This window comes from Artemia franciscana, unplaced genomic scaffold (genome assembly GCF_032884065.1).
Source record: "Artemia franciscana unplaced genomic scaffold, ASM3288406v1 Scaffold_1032, whole genome shotgun sequence".
Lineage (NCBI taxonomy): Eukaryota > Metazoa > Arthropoda > Branchiopoda > Anostraca > Artemiidae > Artemia > Artemia franciscana.
In genome coordinates this window covers 82,463-101,873 of record NW_027062726.1, presented here as the reverse complement: position 1 = coordinate 101,873, position 19,411 = coordinate 82,463, and the positions used below count along the sequence as shown (strand labels likewise).

The 19,411-nt window shown below is 33.4% G+C and overlaps 1 long non-coding RNA gene across 1 annotated transcript; it reads left to right on the top strand.

Moving 5' to 3' along the window:
• Positions 1-1,551: 1,551 nt before the first annotated feature.
• Positions 1,552-12,652, top strand: LOC136042293 (uncharacterized). Its single transcript, XR_010621239.1, has 4 exons — positions 1,552-1,610; positions 6,903-7,010; positions 9,125-9,239; positions 12,452-12,652. It is a non-coding gene; the product is annotated as an uncharacterized LOC136042293 (long non-coding RNA).
• The last annotated feature ends 6,759 nt before the right edge of the window (positions 12,653-19,411 follow it).

The window sequence follows — 19,411 nt, the reverse complement described above, 5'->3', positions numbered from 1 at the left end:
GACTAGGTATCCTACATGAAGCCGTCTTGATTCTTGGTTAAATCCAGTATGGTAAAATTTTGTTTTGGAATTATTTCGGCATATAATTCATTTCCAGAATTCCGGTCCAGTGAAAAACCTTTTTGGATAAAATAAAAGACATGTTTATAAACTGGTCCCTTACTAACAGATTAATGTCACTTTAATCCTATGAAGAGATTTTACTATGATGTAATTTTCAATACGCTTTAAATCTGTCATAGTGACTAGCATAGATAAATTGAAGTTAGCTAATGATTTTGCAAAAAAAAATATGGCTTGTATTTTGAATTCTGTGTGAGTCACCAAAGGCTAGCTAAATTTCGGGCTATTAACTTACAGTTTTTTCGAGAAGGCAAATTCAATTCTAGGGTTCCATTTGCTCAATCGGCCTAAGTCACATGCTATCAAATGTGGTGAGCAGGTTTTTCGTGTACACACATAATTTTGGTCTTTTTGTGTTAATAATTTGCCGATAGAGCTCATGTTCGGAAAGGAGAACGACAGTATTAGATGTGACATCGGTAAATTAAAGTTTGTTATATTACTACAATTGTTTTTGATTAATACCGTCGAAACCTAGCTGCTTAGAGAAGAGAGAATTTAGATTATCGTGCTACACGGGGCGTACTGGAGTGGCAATCCTACTCCAAAGAGGTATTTGCTTATAAGACATTGGTTACGAAAGACCTTGGCACTGTGGGCTCTATTTAGTAATACTTTCTCCCAGAACGTAGTTTTCTTGTCTCATCCATACTGGTTAAAGCTTTGATAAACCCAAAGAAATAGCAACCGTGGGTAAAAGTCTCAGTATTTGTGGCACGTTGGAGCTAGCGCTACAGCGGGGGCTGAATTGCTTACAACGCTGGCAACAAGAAGAAAAAGATATGCAAACGCAGGTAGCATGTCAAAACATACGTTTTCCGAACATGTGGTTAATTTACAGCCTAGAAAGAAAAAAAAGCATATAAACATAACAGCAAATTTGTGTATAATTTCCGTATTTGGATATTATTCTGTAGGTTATTCTATAATTATTAATAAATATTAGTGAAATTTTGGGGTTTCGCCTAGGGTAAATACTTAATTAGACACACGATCATTTGGAGCTTTGATAATTTTTCGAAAGGTTTGAAAAAATGAAGTGACCGAAAGTAGAAATGAATAGATTTGGGAATTGAATTTGTGTGTAAATTTGGATAGTATTTGTAGTATTTCTCTGCACTAGAGAACATTATAGTTAGTCAGAACAGACAAAAGAAAGTAATAGCTAGATTTTGATTTGAGTGGTTTTAGTTGACTTGGGAATAGTATTCAGAGTGGCAATTAATAAAATGACTTATTTTCTATATCAGCAAAATTTGTGTGTTTGGTGAGATAACTTTGTATTTTCTCTATTAATCTTCCTAGCTAAAGACAAAATTTGGAGTTTTCAGTATCCGGTTTGGGTACTCAGTTTGTGTCAGAGGCCGGTTTTCCATTATGATTTTAAATCCAGCTATTCCATCAGAAGTACAATCTAAAATTTTTTCAGTTGACTGTCTAGCCTGACCTAAAATCCTTTGTTTCATTTTCGGATATATATTTCACTCGTAAAGTGAATTTAATTGTTATTTGATAACATTATATTGAATATCTTACTGCTAGTTGCTCATAATTTGTAATATTTATTGGGTATTATAATTTTTTCTGTCTGACAATTGTTTGTCTTGGCATGATACATCAATTAATTAAGAAATTATACTAGCTAGGACCGTGGTTATATTCATATTTGATTTAGATTTTGATCATATTTTGGAAGATAGATAGTTCCATTTGAGCATGAATATGTCTGACTTCAAGATTAATATAGACCAACTAGCTCTAGGAGCCGTAAATTGCACTCAAGCCGTAATAAACGGAAATTAACCTTCAAATGCTCATTAGCTGAAAGGAAAAAAGAAGAGATGCAAATTAAAAATCAAAATAAAAAATTATTGAGAAGATGAAGAATGCAAGTGTAAATGGCAAATATAGACATTTTTGAGAGGGTGGTCAACAAGAATTTAGATATGCTGTGAAAGGTCAAACAAAAGCTCTGTGGGGGATTTCAGAAAGTTATATTTTATCACAAACAACTCATAAACTATAAGATGGTCAAAATACTTTTTCTAAGGATTGAACGCGAGAGAATGAGACGCAAGAGAAATTAAGTTTCAGGTATTACAGTTTGGAATGGTAATTATCCGGTAATTGGTGGTTTTTCAAGGAATTTTGCTAATAATTGCTCCATTAGACACGAAAGCTACTAATAAAATAATGAGTTGGGTTAATGTTGAACAAGAACACAAATATCAAGGATTCAGCAAAATCACATTATTTCAAGAAATTTTGAGTGGAAAACAAGCTAAAACTGTAGTTTACTCAGGTAGTGAACAAAATCTTGCGCGAACTGACCTAATTTTAAAGACACTTACCAATCATAGGGATTTAGCGTGGGTCCTTTGAATTCCACCGTCCAGCATTCCTTTTGAATCCCGTTCCCGACACTTTTCTTAAGAACCTATTAAAGATGCTGGCACTTGTTACGTAATAGAGGCTGCTAGTCAAGATTTAAATATTTATAGAGTAATAGAAGGTTTTTTATTTACATATGCAAATATTTCCTTCAAGATTTATGTGATTGTTTTGTTAAATGTTTAAAACCTCTCAATTTGCTTGAGATCTCTCATAGTGACTTTAAATCTCTCATGGAGAACAGCTATAGCTATATTTTATCAAAAGCAACTCACAGGCTATCTTATAGCCAAAATAATTTTTCTAAGGATGGATTATGTGAGACGCAAGAGAAATTAAGTCCTAGATATTACAGTTAAGAATACTAATGGTCCAACAATTGGTAATTATTTAGGGAGTTTTGCTAAAAATTGCTCCAATAGATACAATAAAGTAACCTATAAAATAACAAGTTGGGCTCATGTCTAACAAGAAGAAAATGTTAGGGAGTTAGCGACATCATGTTATTTAAAGGAAATTTGGGCGGAAACAAGTGAAAATTATAGTTGACTCAGGTAGGGAACATATTATCGAACGAATTGAACTAATTAACAAGGCAAATATCAACCACAGAGAAGTAGTGAAGGTCATCTGAAGTCCGCTTTCCAGTACCCTATTCAAATCCTGATCAGACACTTTTTAGTAAAAACTTCTTTAAGATACATGTGTTTATTACATAATAGGTGCTGCTAGTCCAGATGTAGGTGTTGGTTACTTGATAGGATATTTTTTATTTGCTTATGCAAACATTTTCTTCATGATTTCTTTGGTTATTATGTTAAATGTTAGAAAACCTGCGAGGGCAAGGAAAACCCTTTTGGGCTTACTAATCAATGTAAAAACGTAGACGTTACGCCATACTTTCTAGGTTGTTTCAAAACCTGTTTGTGTAGAGAAAAACCTCCAAGGGGGCCTGAATTAGGGACACAGCCAAAATTGACCTTGGTCCAATATTTTCTGCTTTCCTGTTCTCATTGTTGATAGTAGAAAAATCAGTTTCACAGAATTTCCACGAATAAAAGACGAAACAACATTTTTTTTCTTGTATGGTGGATCCGAGTAATTTACTTTGTTCACTGGGAGGCATAAAACCTGGCGCTAGAAAAGGAATTTTGTCAGTCTTACATTATGGATGGAACGTGCACTAAGGACACGAATGGACGTGTGCTTATATACAGATAATCCTCTATATATATTAAGGAAAACCAATCCCCCAACCAAAAAGGGGCGAGATTAAAATAAAATAAACAACTCTCTTTCAGTTGTAAAAATTTTTTTTTAAATTTAATGATCTCACAAGTTCGCTTCACTGTGTATAGCCAATACTAATAATTATGAAGAAATCATGAAGAATCTAAAGAAAATCTGAAGGAAAGTGCGTGAAATTTTAAAAAACATAGAAACTGATAGCTTTTGTGTTCAGAATGATACCCGTGTTATATTCTTTAAAGAAGGCAAGGATGACTAGTATCTAAGATGGAAAACTTATAAAACTTAAAAACATATAAATGAGTATATCAAGGAGGTTTCTTATAATTTTGCTTTAAATAACTTCTGAGACCAAACTAGGTATCTATGATAAATGGAAAGCAAAAAAAATATATAATTAAATTTTGAAAAAATGAGGTTAATACCAACCAGTGGACAGAAAAGAAGCGGAAAGGGCAAAAGAAGATATTACATCCTAGTCCAGTGATTAGCCCGCTAGGCTTGGAATCATTTGTCTTTGAGGATACGGGTTCGAGTTTTTTTGTCTCAGGCTATATGAATTTTAACGGAGGTCAATGACGGGATTTTTTAAGTACCCCGTCTTGAAACTCATCTTGGCTCTAATTGGGACATGGAAAATCTTGACAAATTAAACTAGTGCTTTCGAAAGCCCAGGATAACTAGCATCACTTATCCCCACCCACTCTACAACACCGGGCTGATAGGCCATGAAAAGAAAATCAGAAGAATTGGCAAGGACTTTATATTACAAGACTTTAATATTTGCCTTTTTTTCTTACTTCCACCAAGCCGTTTACAGTGCTCAAAAAGGAGAAAAACCAAGTTCTTAAAGATAACCCAAACTGACCAGAAAAAATCAAACAAAAAAATAAACAAGCTATGGTAAATAATTATATTGGCTTGCCTATTGACCCAATATTGTTAAAGGTGCGGTCAGATTATCTTAATTTAAACTGAGAACTTATGTTATTTCAATCAGTTAAACATTAAGCTATTGTAAAATTGGGCTTGTGGGAATATCTCCAGTATCTTTACTTAAAGAAATGTCTCTATTCGTGTATTTTTTTATTTCAATTACTTCTCTGAGTCATCTTGGTATGGCATTTACTGTGGCTACTATAGTTACCTAAATTAACTGAACTCAATAATTGTTATCTTCAGAAATTATAAGGGTCGAAGCAAAATTAAAAATTTCGCTTTTATTTTGTCGCTCAGAGATATATCTATTGAAATTTTTTGCTCATAATTTTGTCCCCTCGGTTTGAAGGGTCATGCAAGGGTAAAGCTTTTCACAAAAACGCTGGAATCTGTAAACACTATTGCCCAGCATAGGGTCAGTTTCATTCTTTCAAGAATTAATAATATCTTCAACTTTTAATTTATATTTGAAATTCACTTTCAATACGATTTGAGGAATTTTGTTTCTGCTCTTTTTAAGTTTTACATTGTTCCTCACTTCTCTTTGACAAACTTTGTTTGACGGAAAGTTTTTCAATAACCTCTTTTTATAAATTTAAAACTATACAAAACTGAGTTGGCTTAATGCTAAAATGTTTGTTTTTTGGCTAGTTGTGTACATGATTCTTCTATGATTTCTCTATACATTTTGAATGTATATTCTAATAGTCTAAGGATTTAAAGTGGTATTCAGGTGCCCTCATGTTCACTTTTCACTAATCTTAGAAACTTATCTTAGCTTTTTCTTATCAACAAAACCAACCTTGGTGTTTAATTAGACAAAATTGATGTTTGGTAATAACACAAGACTTAGCCATACAAATATTTTTCTGCTCTTTGAAGAGAAATACCCTATAATCTAGGAGGATTGGGACAACAATTTAGTCCTATATTTTTCTATAATAGACGTAAGAAGTGCATTAACGTTCACGACATTTATTGCTCAAGCAAAACAGGCTAATATAGATATAAAAGACTTGAAGCTCACTATTGCTCATCTGCTTATGGAATTTAAATTATAATATACAATTGAGGCAATTTCGCTATTATGTTTGAAGATTCCCTTTACCATAGATGGTGGACAAACTGAAATCAACCACCTATTAAGACATTTAATACGAGGGAGAATAAACTAATATTTGTATACTATTCCACTGTTATAGGTAGAATTTTTAAAAGAAAAATGTCAAGACATGCTAATTTATGATTGATTCAAATTACCTAATTAATATCTGATCATTTATTGAATTTAAAATTTAATTAATTAATGATAAATATGTCAGCATTTTTTTGATAAATGACTTTATTATCCTAATAAACTATTAAAGTATCGCTAGAGATATAGTTCATCATTCAGGATAAAGTAGTTAAGATATGTTGATCCAATTTTAGCCCTAAAATAGAATTGTTTTTCTAGATACATGTTAATTTTTTATTTCAAATTATCGTATGGCTTTGTTTTGGTCCAAAAATGGTTAAAGGTTCAATAATATATGATAATCATAAGTTACCTCTTTAAATTAACAAAAATATTAGCTATTTAGATTAACAAAACATGCTTGAAAATAAATGGTTTAAGTTCTAGAAAAATAGCTTGTAATCAATAAAGGATTTCCAATTATGCCGCAATATTCTAAAACTACAACATAAATTATATGGAAACTCTTAAGAATACGTATTCAGGTTTAAATTTCTATTAGTCTAAATATCAAATTAAGTGAATTACAACACAGGTCTTTATCCCATAATGATGGTAACGTTAAATAATACGTTAATGTCAAATTAGAAGTTACTTCTTAGTCAATCCATTTAAAAGAACCAAACCACTTGACTGTGTTAAAATCCTGAAAATAAAAGAATAAAATCAATCAAATCTATATTGTTATGTCTAAATATTCTAGAAATACTACGGAAAAACAAAAAAACATTTGATACTTCAGAGGTATTTAAAGAGAAACTTAGTAATAGAAATAAAAGATTAAACTAATAAAATATGTAATGTAACGACGGAATATTCTGGAAATACAAGATATTTATTTAAAATAAGAGTTTGTAATATATTAAGCAAAAAATTCAGAGAATCACGATAAGACGTATTTATCCAGTAACGTTATATGAATGTGACCTAAATTAAGATTTTGATCTGTTTTTCTTTCAAATAGGCAGTTGACAAGTTGGCAAGTGCTTATTAACTTATCTCTTATTTTTTCCTCTGTTCCGAAGCGTAGGAAAATTGTGATGCTTGAATGTCACACCTTGCTCATAAACAGGTACGTGAATTAACACTCTATTATTTAGTGCCGCCAGTAGTTCACCCCAGCTTTACACAATTACATAGAGGAGCTATCCCTTTGTCCAGTAAATTAAATTCTTTATTAGCTTTTAGCCCGGACAAGCATATCACAAATAAAAATGCTCTTTTTGGATAAATTGACGAGTTATTTTTCTACAATGCGAAAAGACGTGGCCTATTTTTATATTCAAAATAAGACTAGGTCCATTTTAATTGGTCAACATCTATTCGGTAAGGGGGACAAACAAAAGTTAGTACTTGCTAATTAATTATGAAAAGGGTCACTCTTAATACCTGGCTTAAACGGTAAATTGTCTACCTAAAAATAATTGAATCTTCGCATCAGATAGCTGTGTAAAGATTTGTCAAATTAAAGGATAAACATTAGACTAGACTGAACGTAAAAATATTATTTGCGCAAGAAAATACAGATTTTCATTCGATTAGTATTTGTTTCCTTTTAAATGTTTGTTCAGTTGACAGTTCATTATTCTTATCCTTTATGTTTTCTTATTTCTAAAAATTTAAGGAACGCCCAAACAGGCATTACCGCAAAAAGCTAATTCTACCAGCTCAATTTTTTCAGTTCTCCTTTTTCACAATAATTTACCAGTCTTAGTCAGGAGTGATAATCTTTCAAGCCTACTCTGAAAGAGAATTGCTATGGCTGTACCTGGATTAACTACTTAAAAAAAAATATATAATTAATTTAAATTTGACACTACAAGAACTTTTTTAAATCAACCTCCGCTCTGTTTTGCTGCTCAGGCAGTACACTCGATTTCTCAGTTCATAAGACGTCTTTGAATTAAATATTAAATGGCACTCTTGTGCTTTCTCTACCTCTCGATCCCCATTGATGAGGTCTGCAGGTTCTCATTTTAACATTTTGCGAATGGATATACAAACTAAAATTTAATTTCTATTACAAAGAATTATTACAGATGAATTATACAATAATCAAGGCCCTCTGCTGGCAAAGAAACCAAGGGTGAATAAGGACACCTCTACCCCACAAAGCCAGTAAACGGGCACTTTGAGACCAGCAGGTTATCGGGACCTGTTCCCTCCATATATGGTGAAACTGCCCCCCCCCCCCTTTAGGCCCCGTGTAAGACGGAGTTGCTAACCCTAGGGTAAGTAAAGTCAATAACAAATTGCAGATATTTTTCGTAAAGCCTAATATTTTAGGGGCAAAAAGTTTACGCGTGGGTTACGAACCTGAGATAGTAGAACATCTAAAGAGCTCTAGTTTGATGCTGCGGTTGGCCCTCAAAGAAATAGCTAAAATAACACCTACTTTTCAGATTAAAAAAGAGATAAGACTTGGCATTTTGAACGGTCTATTCATTAGTTCTAGGAGCTTTGAGGAGCCGCCTTCCCTTAGATAAAATCATACTTCTTGGCTTAATAATATCAAAATAGGAGGGCCGTGCCTGATAGTTTAAAGAAGGTTCGTGGAGTTCTTAGCCTTTAAAGAAATATATTTTTTATTATGTTTTAACACTATAAACTTAATTTTTACGAGGGGTAAATTTGTCAGCCTATTAGAACACTGATTGTCGAAGACTTGCCTAAAGTTTTGAGATAATTAAAAATATCACCTAGTTCAATTCTACTATTCCCCCCCCCTTTCCACCCTAGAAGAAATAACTGAAGGGGACATTCTTATCATAAATATATGGTTAAAAAAGGGTTCTGATTGATTCTTCTATTGTTGGTTCTAAAAATAATGCATTATCTTAAGGATCAACTCCACATTTTGAAACTAAGATATTTTTAGCACCCTGCTTTTTAAGACTAACTTGAAATTTTGCCCCTTATTATTTTTCAAGAATGTCTAACTCTATGAACAACATTTTAGTAGAGTTTTACTCTTAAAAGAGGGCAATGTCCCTACCTCTAAGAGGGAAATTTGAGGGCATTGCCCAATAGGTTTTTCAACAAAATGAAAATATCCCATTCTTTTTTAATGAAATGAAATATTCAAGTAAACTCAAAAAGCTTGAACCCTGCATCTCGGATTACTATCTTTTTTAAAAGTTTAAAATAATTTATGTTTCAAGAAAATAATTATATTTCTTTTTTCAGGCCTCTACTGAATATCCATAACGGCTCTAATAATTAATGAAAAAAATGTTGGAGTATTTTGTGACAAAGATGGAACAACACCCCGCCAATTGACGCTGTAAGCACCATCCCCTCCGTGAGTATTTTAAGAATCATAACTTCAATGGTGGACTTTTTAATAGCTGAAGGTTAAAGAAGAGACGCTCTACCCTATATTTATGAAGTAACTCCTAGCTCCTAAGCTTTTAGCTGGCAATGTGGGGTCTCTAGATCCAAGCGGCCAATTTGTCCCGATCTACAGAATAGTTTTTTGGTCTTAAGCCTTTAGTTGTTAGAATACCCTCAAATTGTATGAATCGATGAAACACTGGGAATGGCTTACTTAAAAGCATTCCATTAAACCTGATGCAATTCAAAATTTATTCCCAATAACTAATATTAGTAGGGTCTGGTATCAATAGAAAAAGGAAAGTTCTATTCATTACTATCAATGTGTCTATCTACATCATATGCTGAATTAAAACTAACACATCATTTGAGTTACTGTAAACATCGTGGGCACCACTCTGTGGATACAGTTTTGGGTGATAATGCCAAATAAAGCTAAAGGAACTTTCAGAATTCACTTGCGAAGGGCGACAAGGTAGAGTTGGACATCGAAGCTACACTCATTGATTTATTTGATCCATCAAACTCGAATCGTGTTAGAAAATATCAAGCCATTGCCGTATCTAATGTCCACGCAAAAAGAGATTCACATAATAACTTGCAATTGTTAGAGGTATTTGACCCATTGATCAGGGAAGATTGATTAGGTGCAGCTATGGTTGCACTTAATAAAACAACAAAAAAGTCAATTTCACGGCTACATAACATAAATCACACAATAACTCTATCGCCAGTTGACGAGTTAGAAATTAAAAATAAATAAAAATACATTTGGTTTGTAAGGGGAAATTGTGGGGATACATAGGTCTGTGACCATGACCATTTCAGATATCTTGTTTTAACGGGGGAGTAGGCTTAATGAGCTGGCTCAAAAATCTTGTAATTTGGATGTTAAACAGCAAAACTTTTTTCTGGTTTACATTCACAATTCCAAATATTGTTTGAAATTCATATTACCAACATTGGCAATTTCACAGAAAGGTAAAGTTGTAGATGGTGCAGAGGTAGATTGGTGTTTTTCATAAAACATCAAAATTAAGTCATCTGAGAAATTGCTACTCTTAGAATTCAAATGGAAAAAAGTTGAAAATAATAACACAAACTTGAACAAAACCGTTTTTTAGATTCCTATAGTTTTTCCCCAAATTCTTAAACCAATTAATCTGAGAACAAACAATCAACAATATTAATAGTTTTTCTCTGCCTTAGCAGCACTTTCAAGATGATGAAGTATATGATTCATTAACGTGTAAGTGCATTTGCTCTTAAGAGCATTGCAGCTCCGCCTTGGGGCTACGTAAGAAAAACTGCCACTCATCAAAGGGTCTTAAGAATTACTTCAAGATCGTCAATACACCTCTACCGACTATGAATTTGTTAAGAAAAAGTTATGGCCAAGGGTAGATGTAAGAATAGGGAGGGTTAATGTAAAATATACCAAGCTATTGATGTGTTGACGTTTTTGGATATTGCCTGTATATACATGGGTAAAATCTATGAGGAATTTTGGTTGAATTTGGGGCATTATTTTTTAAATTCTCATCTGGTGATGGATTTAATTCTGAATATTAGTGAATAAGAAATATTTAGGATCACTGACGTTTATCAGAATATATTAATAGAGAGATACATCTGAGAAGGGTATATTTTTCTAGGATATCTTACCCCGAAAACTGATTCGAGTGGGCAGCACATCGGTGAAAAGTCGAATGCCGTTCTACTGGAAATGTCTCACTACTGTTTAATAATGGCTAGGCAATCCTTGTGATCTAAGTTTCCCCAACATTCCCACTCTCGAGGAAAATGGACCACAACAGTAGTTTTTTTGAAATTGGCGGTAAAATACCAATGAAACTTCATGACTTTGTATAGGATTTTCTTTTCCTGTGTGTAAATAGACCGATGTCAAGGGACTCATCGAGGCCACATAATATTTCATTGGTAGTGGATGGGATTTGAACTGGACAACTTCAAAACAAAAACTAATTTCTGACCTTGATCAAAAACGGAATTTTGCTGTACATCCGTTACTTTCGCGTTGGATGCCTGCCAACGGTTGCAAGATCAAACAGATTTATAGAGTCACCCAATGCAAATAAAAGCCATCTATAATAATGTTTATTGACACTTTGTCAGTAGAAACTCAGATACAAAAACAAAGGTTGAAAAAAATATCGTTAGATTCGTTTTAAATTCAGCCTTTGATAAGATGTGCGAGAGGGTGCACCTTATAAGTCATTGGGATGTTGTAATTGACCCAAAAAAATATACAGGTTCATTGCCAATCCGATTTTCAAATAGTTCACGATCATAAAATCCAATATAGTCCATTTGCATAGAGAAAAGAAACGTAGTTTCAAACAAAAATATTGCCACTGGTAGCGCAAGTTTGGAAATTTCAAAAAACTCATGTTAGAATTTTAATACAGTGTGCGTAGATCACCAATGGCTGGGGGAGGGAAAAGTTCAATTGCATCATAGAGAAACGAATTAACCACGTTATAAGATGAATAAGAAAATTTGTTGCGTGATTTGGAAAACGGTGCGCATATTAGCTCTCATATTGTCTAAAGCCATTGGGGGAGAGTTAACTTATAAGGAGTTTTTTAAAACGCAAGGCCTCAAAAATGTCGTTGTTTTTAATTTTGAGATGAGGAATAACTTGATATCCCACGGTGTGATTGTAGGTCTGAAGGTGTACTGTTTTCAAACACGCAATATCAAACAAATCTGCAAAGAGATATCTAGACACTACGCAAAGGACAATTTTGACATGAGTGCTTATAATAACGGTGTAGAGAATAATTTCATCCCAGGAATGTACGTCCTGCCTCCTGTCGAAAATTCAAAAACAATGCAGTTGGAATTGAGAAAAATTGCTTGCCAGCCATATCGGATAAAGTTTATGTATGCGTAGCTGTATGAGAGTACCCTCCTACGGCCATTACCTTACTTCAGAACCAACCGTATTTGTAGAGTACAGACAAAGTTTCGGTCTGGAGATAGTTCAATAGTTGGCTGGAGGGGGTCTGTTCCGCTGTTCAAGAAGTTTCTATCAGTCTCTACCTCACCAGTGTCATCTTTCTGTTTTTTTGTGTTTTTATTTATTTATTGCACAAAGTAGATTTTTTGTGTTTTAAAAATTATTTAAAATTGTACTATTATTTTTGTTTCTTTAAGACAGTTGATGTACCCAGCCTTGCATCTGGCTCACGCCCGCTAAATCGAGCACCAGTTTTCCAAATACCTCGTCTTCCACTAACCCTTTGGGGGAAGGTATATCATAAGTGTATTAAATGCTTTTAAGTGCCTATGTAAATACATTTCAGTGTTTTTTAATGTTTTTTTATTCCCAAGTGTTAATGTATAAATGTTTTATTAGTGTGGTGTGCATTTATTCGTATTAAATTAAATGTGTTTTGTTTGTCGGTTTGGCTGTAGACTCCTTCGATCGAAGTTCGGTTTAGTTAGTTGTATTTTGACAGATAGAAGAGTAATATGTATCAATTTAAAATTCCATTCTGGTCATTTCTTTGTAGTCATCAAAGTCCGGCAAAACTACACTTTTAACGAAATTAATTTACTACTACTACTACTACTACTACTAATAACTCACTGCAGCACCAAGTCGTCTGAGGCCAACACAGCTACGCACGCTCCTCTTCCAACCTAATCTATTCAAGGCCTCTTTACATCCTCCTAGGAAGTTCCCATTTCCTTTAAATCTTTATTTATGACATCCTCCCAACCCAGACGAGGACCACCTGCTTTCCATGTAGCCCCAGATAGTTGGCCAAGAAGGACAATTTTCGGCAATCTGTCATCTTTCATCCACACAACGTGGCCAAGCAATCTCAACCATTCTTTCAATATAGCCCTACAAAGGGGGGGAATTAAACCATATTTTTCGTACATCCTACTGTTTGAAATAAAGTCAGTCTGCCGGGTACCCAAAAAAATCCATAGGTAATTTCTCTGGAAAATATATAGTAAATTTTTGTCCGCTTTTCGGAGTGCCCAAGCTTCAGAGTCACAATTGACCACTGCCATCACTGTAGCTTCCAATGTGCTAATCTTGGTTTGCAGACTTGTCATTCTATTCTTCCAAACCTTTTTTTAACTGTGAAAGAACACCCTGGCTCTTAGCTATACTGCTTTTAGCATCTTCACTGCTCCCACCATCTTCATTAATAATATTGCCAAGGTAAGTGAAGCAGCCCACCTGATAAATCTTTTCGTTACCCAACGTAGCCTTTTCATCTTCAGTTATTCCTAGCCTTAGTGACTTAGTCTTCTTAAAATTAATTTTCAAACCTATTCTAGCACCCTGAACTCGCAAAATCTCTAAGGATTCATTCATTTTGCTCACACCTTCGTCTAATATGCTTCAATCATCAGCATAATCAAAGTCCAGGAGCGTTTTTCCTCCCCATTTGATTCCGTGGTCTCCAATTGCCTTTCCTGAGCTCCTTAAAACAAAGTCCATTAAAATGATCCGTATAAAGGGGGATAGAAAACAACCTAGCTTAACTCCTGATTTAATACAAAACCAGTTGCTAACTTCATTTCCTACCTTAACCGTAGCAGTGTTAATCTCTTACAAAACACAAATCACTTTAATGTATTTCTTTAGTATACCATATAAGGATAAGACCTTTGCTAACGCTCTTCTATCAACAGAAACGAAAGCTTGCTCATAATTGATAAAACTGAGGACAAAAGGTGTTTGACAAAAAAGGGACTTCTCAATTATTAACCTAAGAGTGAAAACTCGGTCGACATATCTTTTACCTTATCTAAAACCGCACTGTTTTTCCCTTAAAACTTTGTCTTAAACATCTCTCAGTCTAAAAAGTATCGTATTACTAAGTAATTTGCCACCTATAGAGACCAGACTAATGCCTTGATAATTATGACACTTAATTTTGTCACCTTTCCTATACAGTGGTTTAATTAAAATTTTCCTAAAATTATTAGTTTCAAAAATCATATTCATAATCTTCAGTAGCTTATTTCTAACCTCAGAGCCACCATATTCAAGAAACTCCTTTATCACACTATCAGCATCTGGAGCCTTATTATTTTCGAATCCTTTTAGTACTCTCGCTACTTTTTCCTCAGAAAACAAGTCTTCCTTCACATCCAAGGTATCAAAAACTTTTTCATTTTCATCTATATCATTTCCTGCAATTGTATCTCGGTTTAGCACATTCTGAAAATGTTCAACCCATCTTTCTTTAATTCTTTCCTAACAACTAATTGTGCCCCATTCCTATCCTTAACTGGAACTATTCCGGATTAACTATTTCCTCTCAATTTATTAACCTGCCAGTATAATATTTTACTATTATGCCGTCTAGCTGTATCTTCCAGATCCTCAGCAATTTTATCCATGGCCTCCACTTCACATCTTCTTAGTTAAAATTTTAGTTCTTTCTCCACTATCTTTACATTCTTTTGTTTTCATATGATATATCACTCGGAAAATTCTTGTTCAAACCCCGTCAACTCTTTATTATACATAAAGCCTTCCCAGTAATTATTCTCGGCAATATCTGAAAACAAGACAAATTTATGAGAACTCTTGCTTTAAACTGTAATTATTTTATTATCTACAGGGTTGTTCTTGATTCAAGTTCTCTCATATCTTTAAGCAAGGCAATACATCACAGTGAACTGAAACTTTTACTCTAAGTAACTTTTACTATTAAGCTGTAGATAAACCTTATGGTTACATTCTGTTTGATTTCAATCGAAACACGCCCGGTGATTTACTTGTAGTCACTGATATTTCTATAATAGAATTTAAGTTTTACAAGTGAACAGTAAAAGAGTCATTAGTCGCTATCATAACACTAAATAAACTGTAGGAAAAACGACATATATTTTCTGTCCTAAGTAATTCAAAAACGCAGCTTAGGAAGGTTCGTCTCAAATACGGCATTGAGAGTGAGTTCGCTAGTTTCCTATCTGAGCCCTATCTAAATTTAACTGAAGCCAATATTCAACTGCCAGAAGTAGTTAAATAATAAACAACGCAACATTGTTCACCTGTACGTGACCTAGCCTATAAAATAAAGGGTTGTATTTTTAACGAAAACGGCTCGTTCAAGCTGGGGTAGCTTGTTATTATTTTTACTATCAATTCTTGCGACACTCGTAGACACCATTCTTTTGAAATATGGCTAAACATTACAAATTGACGTCAATAGAACTCACCCTTTCACCACAAGAGCATTTTAAATATAATTTTGATAAAGTTATTAATAATGGGACAATTTTCGACGATGAAAAATTAATTTTGTTTCAAAATGCCTTGTGACGTATGGACAAGCATAAACCCTGCTGTAAAATACTGTTCAAAATAAATGTCACTGATCAACCTTAACCTCAAACTTCACCGCCAGCGCAACAAACACCACCAAAATTGGAAAAGGCTTATCTAAAGCATTAGCAAGTGTTGTACACCCAATACCTCAATCATATCGTGAGCAATGTAAAATACTCTAGACCCTTCTTCTGGAAAATATACAATTACAAATTGATGAGAAAAAGAATAAAGTTATAATCCATGGCAAGAGTGGGAACATATTTGATAAGGTATCAGATTTGATTGCGAATCATAAAAGAATTGAATTATTTGATGGTGATTTGTATAATTTTTTAAAGTCATCCAACTTTCCAAAAAGTCTTATTTGGAAAAAACATATTTTAAATCAAATAAGGGAATTCTGAGAAGTAACAAAAGGTGTTTTTAAATATTTCTCGGAAAATACTATCAAACGAAGCGGGGATGATGATTTAAAAGGTATCAACCAAAAGTGTCTTAATATCACCTATCACCTCATCATCTATTAGAATGCAAAAGGGTATCCGATACTTCGCATCATGTTTACGTCAGAAATGGCTCAAGTTTTTAAATGTATATATGAAAATATTAGTGAAGCAAGAAGTTTAAGCTCCCCAACGCACTTGCTCGAGTTGCTGAGGTTGAAAAGAAGCTAGCGACAGAGTATTTACAGAGTGAACTCAATTACACTCATCATAGAAATCATAAAGTTTGCAGAAGTCATTATCAAAAAACTAAAGCTTTTTTTTCCCTTGAATATATTACAAACATATTTTTTGGCACCAGAGGAGATTCTAAGACTTCACAACAGTCCATATAAGTACATTTTACTTCCAATCAGTGTTTTTTAGTCTTTATCCATATGCCATTTCATTGCACACAAATAGATGTAATGAAGTTGCTAAAACCCTTAAATCTATCTTTGAATAAAACTATTTTAGGAAAATTCAAACAGATTGGGAAAGTGAATTTATTGACCCAGATGTAAAAAAAAAGTTCTATTGGAAAAATAAAAGTTCTATTATGGTCGAAGTCCAATAAAGGTGGTATCGGCTGAACGATTTATAGGAAATATTCGACTTTTAAGCTCGAGATATTGTACTTTGAAAGATACTGCTGCTCTTGTTAAAGATTTAGATAAAATCATGTTGATTCATAATGAAGGCCCTTCTCAATCCTTGTCCAATCCTTGTCCTCTGAAAGTTCATAAAGGTAAAATGAACTTGACATTTTTTTTAAACTACGTTTTAATGAATGGAGGTAAGTGAAAAGTAAGTAATTTAGTATTGGAGATACTGTTCCAATCAATCAAAATTGTTCAATCAAACAAAACAATGCCCTACTACGCAACAAAACATAAATCTTGACTGGTAGTTGTTATTTATAACAAACACCAGCATCTTGCAGAAGTTTCTAATAAATAAAAGTATCAGGACCGGGACTCAAATTGAGGTACTGCACGGTAGAATCCCAAGGATCCTAGCTGCTTAGGGATATTATGAGAAACAGTAAGCTATTATTTATGTAAACACCCATGCCCTTGAGCTTGGGCTAGAAATTAAATTGCAAAGAAATTTTATCAGCAGTACTGACTTGGTTTTTTGGATGTTACTTTGATTGAATTTTTGTAGCTTCAAAAAATATTATTAAGGGCTTCAGCTGTTGCTGTTGTGCTTATAATTTAAAGTATTTCGTAACTTGATTTGGAAATTTTGACATTTTTTTCAATATTGTTGGATTGGCCTTTCTCCACATTTAATCTGATAGATACATCTCTCTTTGACAATGTGCTGTGTTCAAATTTTTTGGACTGGCTCTGGCGAATATGCCGCTAGTCTTTGTCGTTTCTGAGGTCTCTGATGCGCTTTTCATTCTTATGTTCATACTACTTGTTTCTTTGTTTTGCTATTTCTTTTTAGACATCTGAAGCGAATTTGGCTCTCTTAGAGCTTGTGATAGCCTTTGAAAATAAAAACTATTTTTTTTTTATCTTTCTCGTGTAGGGTTTTTTCTTTAATTTCTTTTTACATTAGTTTGCTAAAAGTATTTCTAATTTCTAATTTTAATAGCCAAATAAAAACCCTGCTGTGAATTTTGAACACTTTTTAAGAGAAATATGTGATCGCTACCAACGAGAATATATGGATGATTTAATTTACACCCTCGTCACACATTAGTTGTAAAAAGTTATTAGTTTCTTTATCATTTAGCATATAGTGGTGGTTTAACTCCAATATTTATAAAAGTATATTTTTAAAATCTCTTGTATGAAACAAAATTCTTATATTTTATATTTTTTTAGAGAAAAGTTTAAATAATTTCATTTGATTAATCAAGGGCTCTGTAGCATATTAATTGATGTAAATTGTTTGCACCATCAACTTGCAATTCTTAAAATTTCTAGGTTATTAATTTATTTTGCCGGATGAAATAAAATCAAGATAAGTTTGGCACAAGGTTTGTAGCTGTGCCTTTCATCCAAATATTGTCTATTGCTGTTTTATTTATTCTTTAAGTGTGTTGTTTTGGGCTGGAAATTAATCATTTTCTATTTTATAAAAAGTCACAACAATTATCGTTTTATGTCTAGGGTTTTAAGTGAGATATGAGTTTTAGTGCTATATGGCGACTTGCTTAGGCTGGCTTCTGGCATTTGGGTAGAGTGTAATATGACTAGGTATCCTACATGAAGCCGTCTTGATTCTTGGTTAAATCCAGTATGGTAAAATTTTGTTTTGGAATTATTTCGGCATATAATTCATTTCCAGAATTCCGGTCCAGTGAAAAACCTTTTTGGATAAAATAAAAGACATGTTTATAAACTGGTCCCTTACTAACAGATTAATGTCACTTTAATCCTATGAAGAGATTTTACTATGATGTAATTTTCAATACGCTTTAAATCTGTCATAGTGACTAGCATAGATAAATTGAAGTTAGCTAATGATTTTGCAAAAAAAAATATGGCTTGTATTTTGAATTCTGTGTGAGTCACCAAAGGCTAGCTAAATTTCGGGCTATTAACTTACAGTTTTTTCGAGAAGGCAAATTCAATTCTAGGGTTCCATTTTCTCGATCGGCCTAAGTCACATGCTATCAAATGTGGTGAGCAGGTTTTTCGTGTACACACATATTTTTGGTCTTTTTGTGTTAAAAATTTGCCGATAGAGCTCATGTTCGGAAAGGAGAACGACAGTATTAGATGTGACATTGGTAAATTAAAGTTTGTTATATTACTACGATTGTTTTTGATTAATACCGTCGAAACCTAGCTGCTTAGAGAAGAGAGAATTTAGATTATCGTGCTACACGGGGCGTACTGGAGTGGCAATCCTACTCCAAAGAGGTATTTGCTTATAAGACATTGGTTACAAAAGACCTTGGCACTGTGGGCTCTATTTAGTAATACTTTCTCCCAGAACGTAGTTTTCTTGTCTCATCCATACTGGTTAAAGCTTTGATAAACCCAAAGAAATAGCAACCGTGGGTAAAAGTCTCAGTATTTGTGGCACGTTGGAGCTAGCGCTACAGCGGGGGCTGATTTGCTTACAACGCAGGCAACAAGAAGAAAAAGATATGCAAACGCAGGTAGCATGTCAAAACATACGTTTTCCGAACATGTGGTTAATTTACAGCCTAGAAAGAAAAAAAAGCATATAAACATAACAGCAAATTTGTGTATAATTTCCGTATTTGGATATTATTCTGTAGGTTATTCTATAATATATTAATAAATATTAGTGAAATTTTGGGGTTTCGCCTAGGGTAAATACTTAATTAGACACACGATC